Source organism: Oratosquilla oratoria, chromosome 35, assembly GCF_046742065.1.
Source record: "Oratosquilla oratoria isolate Oo_2021 chromosome 35, ASM4674206v1, whole genome shotgun sequence".
Classification (NCBI taxonomy): Eukaryota; Metazoa; Arthropoda; class Malacostraca; order Stomatopoda; family Squillidae; genus Oratosquilla; species Oratosquilla oratoria.
The window spans coordinates 34,103,656-34,108,655 of record NC_134811.1 but is presented as its reverse complement, the minus strand read 5'-3'; the positions used below and the strand labels follow the sequence as shown (position 1 = coordinate 34,108,655).

Here is a 5,000-nt window from a genome sequence, read left to right as displayed (position 1 = left end):
AGGAGAAAGAGGAAGAGGAGGAGGAGGTGGTGGAAGAGGAAGAGGAAGACGAGAGAGAGATACATTGACCTTATAGACGTAGTTTTACTGGGTCGGAATAGTCGTAAATTATCTTGGAGAAGGAAGAGGTGGAGGAAGAAGGAAAAAGAAGGAAATAAGGAGAAGATGAAGAGGAGGAAGAGAAAGAGGAGAGTAGAGGAACAGGTGGAGGAGGAGGAGGAGAAAGAGGAAGATAAAAATTCTTATAATTGCTTGATTGAAATGGTTGTAAACTGTCCTTCAGTGGTGGAGAACATTTCGAAGGGCAGTTATGGGATGCATATAAATGTCATTTCACTTCAGGACAGAAGTACTGCTGAGGGACGTAAGGACAAGTGTGAAGATGTCCTTCAGTGAAGAATGATATGCAGAAGAAGGCCAGTTGAAGGATGTGTAAGGTGGAGACTTCGGGAGCGTGAAGGATTCTTCAAGGAATGGGAAGGTCTTTTAAAAGTGCTGAAGGGCATGGATTTGGTGTGAAATGGCTTTCAACGGTGAAGGCCATGTGAGCATCTTCAGAAAAGTTGAAGCACATGGAATGGGAGTCATCTATTGATAAAACTCATCCCACTCCCACGAAGTGGGAAGTGAGAAACCTCTGGTAGGGCAATTCCCTGGCAGTTGCGACAACCCGCTGGGGTTTTAAGCCGATGTTTGGGTCGCCTTCCAGTCTGGCCAGGGCTTCCGGGAACTAACGCAACATAGCACGCATAGCGTCTCGTGAATCGAATTCACGACTCATGACTTCGACACAATATTCACTGTCAAACAGAATGAAAATATTTAAGTTCGGAATTTGCTAAGTGTAGGATGAAGAACAACTGAAGGACAGTGAGGAAAGGACACACTGAGGAAGGATAACAAGTAGAGGACACACGTGATGAGAAGGATCATCAGTGGGTGTCGTAGAAGTCATCAAATGATGCACTACAAGTTTTATTACATCATCGTCTTTTTTCTTTTCTTTTCTTTTCTTTTTTCTTTCTTGCTCTCGTTCACCCTCCAATTGTTCAGTCTTTTACTCCCTTTTCCTTGTGCTTGTTTGCATCCCCATAATCTCCTTTTATCTTCGTTGTCTTTTGTATTCCTTTTAGTAATCTTTTTCTCTTTCTTTCCCAGTCTTATCTCATTTTTGCCATGCAGTTCTCAACATCCAACTCTCCTCTTACGTTACTCAAATTTTCCTTTTCCTGTGAGTATTTGTCTCCTGAAAATTCGTTTTTATTATTTATCTTCGAATAGTGTCTTTCTCTTTTACCTTCCATTTCTCTTTATTTCTCTCATCACTTTTTGTGTCCTCTTCCCCATTTTGTTCTAAGGGTTCTCTCTACATCTCAACGCTTTCTTATACTCCTGTACTCTTTTGTACTACTTTTGTGTACTTCTAAACTACCCTGCACTCTATAATATTAGTACGTACTTCTTTGCTTGTACTCAATTGTTCTTTTACACATTATGTACTACCCTCTGGTACTCCTACACTCAACGTATTCCTCCACTCACTTGCTTTACACTCCTTACTCCTCATACATTCCCTCATATTCCCACTCTCCCTTCCAGAATCCTCTTCTTTGTTCTGTACTCTCATTGATCCCTCTTCCTTCTTATTTCTCCTTCTGTCGTCTTCCTTCTCATCCACACTATCTTCATTCCTAGACCCCACCATCTGTCAGTCCTCACACTTAATGCCCTTGTTTCAACCAGCTGTCAGCTTCCGACAACTGTTCTATCTCCAGACAGCTGGTGCGCTCTCCGGCTTGTCGTCCACTTTTTATTTTCCTTCTACTGTAGGGACAGTTATTCACTGAGACTGAACCTCCTTGTGAGCCCTGTGACTACTCCATTGTACTTGTACATTCTCGTTGTACTATTACTCCTCATTGTAACTTCAACACTCTCCTAGGGGCCACGTGTAGTTGAGTGAATCACCCTGCCGGCAGGTGGGAAAACAAGAAAAGTAGTCTGGTGTTAAGGGAGAAGGTCACCCTTAGATGGCGGCTGCCGCCACATGATTTTATCCACCTGTGTGTTGGGAGGCGAGGGGATCCTTCCATCACGATTTCTAGAGGATGAGAACTTCCACAATGAACCCAGAAAAGAAGATGGTCGTCTTTATTGCCCTGCCCTGATGTAGGGCATATTTATTTTATATATATAATATATATATATATATATATATATATATATATATATATATATATATATATATATATATTATATATATGTATATATATATATATATATATATATATATGTATATATATATATATATATATATATATATATATATATATACATATATTCTTACCTTTTTATTCATTTATTTATTTACCTATCTACTTATATTTATTCATTAAGTTTTTGTTTATTAACTTATTTACTGATTTACCTAGTAATTATATATTTTTATTTACTTATTTATCTATCTATTTATTTATTTGGAAGTAATTGGGTTAAAATTGAGCTCACAGGTAAACCAGAGCATGAATATTTTTTTATATACGAGACTCCTGCCCATCACAATAATGAAAATACCTCGTTTGGACCTCTCCTTTCTTTCTTCTCCTCCTCCTCCTCCTTCTCTTCCTCCTCTTCCTCCTCCCATTTACTCCTCTTTTTCTTCCTCCTATTTCTCCTTCTCTTCCTCCTCCTGTTCCTCTCTCTTCATTCTCCTCCTCCTCTTCCTCCTCCTTCTCCTCTTCGTCCCATCAGATTTGAAATGGGCTAGCGTAACACCAATATTCAAGGAAAGGGACAAATCACAACCAGGCAACTGCAGACCGATTATCCTGACCTCGATTGTGTGTAAACTGTTAGAGACCATCATTCGCGACAGTGTGGTGAAATTTTTAGAAGAAAATAAAATTATGAAAGATTCGCAATATGACTTCCGTAACAGACGCTCTTGCTTAACTAAGCTCCTCAACTTCTTTCATGACGTCTTTAACAAATACGAGGAATTTAGACCCATTGATATAATTTATCTAGATTTTCAAAAGGCATTCGATTAAATTCTTCATAAACGATTGCTCGACAAATTAAAAACGCACAGTATTTCTGGTAGCATCCACCATTGGATTAAAGATTGGCTCTCTGAGCGAAAACAGAGTTGTAGTTAACGGGGCCTCTTCTAGCTGCCTCGACGTCAAAAGTGGCGTACCGCAAGGATTAGTTCTGGGGCCCGTTTTGTTCTTGATATATGTAAATGATCTACATGACGGCCTCCTCCGCAAAGTATCAAAATTTGCTGATGACACAAAAATTACCGGTAAAGTAACAACCACCAAAGAGAAAGAAACTCTACAATCCGATCTAGACAGATTATCAAGCTGGGCTAGCAAATGGCAAATGGAAGTTAAAGTTACAAATACAAATTCATACACATTGGAAGTAACAATGGTTATGTCTAATTCCAAATAAATGGCGAAATACTGGATTCAGTAACTAAAGAAAAAGATGTAGGAGTTTTAATATCAAATGACTTGAAGCCAAGTGAACATTGCTCATAAGTTGTTAAAACAACAAATAAATCAGTTGGCTTTATCGGAAGAGTCTTCGAAAATAAACCAGAATAAATTGCTAAAACTTTATAATTCCTTGGTTCGTCCCCATCTTGAATACTGTGTTCAATTATTATGGTCCCCATACTACCAGAAAAACATTAGCAAACTAGAAGAGTGCGACGGAGAGTGACTAAAATTATACCAAGGTTGTGAAATCTGCCCTTTGAAGTAAGACTTAAAAGTCTAAATTTATTCTCACTTTCAAAAAGGAGAATACGAGGAGATTTAATCGAGGATTTTAAGATGTTCAAAGGCTTTAGCAACATCAATGTCGAAAATAACTTCTCATTAGACCGATCAAATACAAGAAGACGTCACGATTTTAAAGTAATTGGTAAAATATTTTCTTCGAATGAAAGTAAGGACTTCTTTAACCGAGTTGTTAATGTGTGGAATTCGTTGTCGTTGAATGTAACACAATGACAACATTAAAAAATCACTTAGATATATATTTGGACTCTAATCAACAAATGAAATATTATCCTTTACAATAAAAGGTCTGACAGCCCGGCATCTAATTGTAAATGGATAGGATAGTGGTAGCAGTAGTGTTAGTTCATCTTCTATTGCCTAGTTACCATGTTTTCTTGACTGTAGCTTAGTACGAGGAGGTGCTGAAAAGTTCCTGGCTTTCGGTTAAAAGAAAATACAGGAAGATCAGTTAATTATGATTTTATTCAACATATTCCCCTCTCAGATTCACACACTTATTACAACAGTCCTTCAGTTTTTCTAAGCCCTGAAAAAAGAACTTGGAGTGTTGGGCCTCCAACCAGACCTCTATAGCAGCGATCACTTCCGAATCGGAGTGAAATTTTGTTCCCTTGAGACGTTTCTTCAGTTGTGGAAATAGGTGATAGTCGGTGAGGGCCAGGTCTGGGGAGCAAGGCGGGTGGTCTACCAATTTGAAGCCAAAGTCGCGTATTTTCCGTAGAGTTTCATGTGCTATGTTTGCTGGTGCATTGTCCTGCAAAAAGAGAACACCACGGCTCAGCTCTCCACTGCGTTTCTGCTTCAAAGCTTTACGCAATTCGTCCAATATAGACATGTAGTATTCTGCGTTGAGGAGTTACTCCATCTTTGTCCCAGAACACTGAAGCCAGTACCTTTTCAGCTGACTTCTGGGTCCGAAACTTCTTGGGACGCGGTGAACCGCTGTGTCGCCACTCCATTGATTGCTGCTTGGTCAGGGGATCATAGTGATGACGCCAAGTTTCATCCATGGTGACTAAATGAGTCGTAAAATCGGCCATCCCCGCTGCAAACCGGTCCAAAATCGCCTTTGATGTTGTCATTCTGATGCCCTTTCGATCTGCGTTCAGGCATTTCGGCACCCATTTTACGGAAAGCTTTCTCATGTCCAGAATGTCGTGGATGATGTGGCCAACTCTTTCGCGG

At 39.5% G+C, this 5,000-nt stretch overlaps 1 protein-coding gene across 1 annotated transcript in view; it reads right to left on the bottom strand.

Moving 5' to 3' along the window:
* Window positions 1-5,000, bottom strand: part of LOC143018728 (uncharacterized) — a 183,878-nt gene that overhangs the window by 150,452 nt on the left and 28,426 nt on the right. The window lies entirely within an intron of this gene.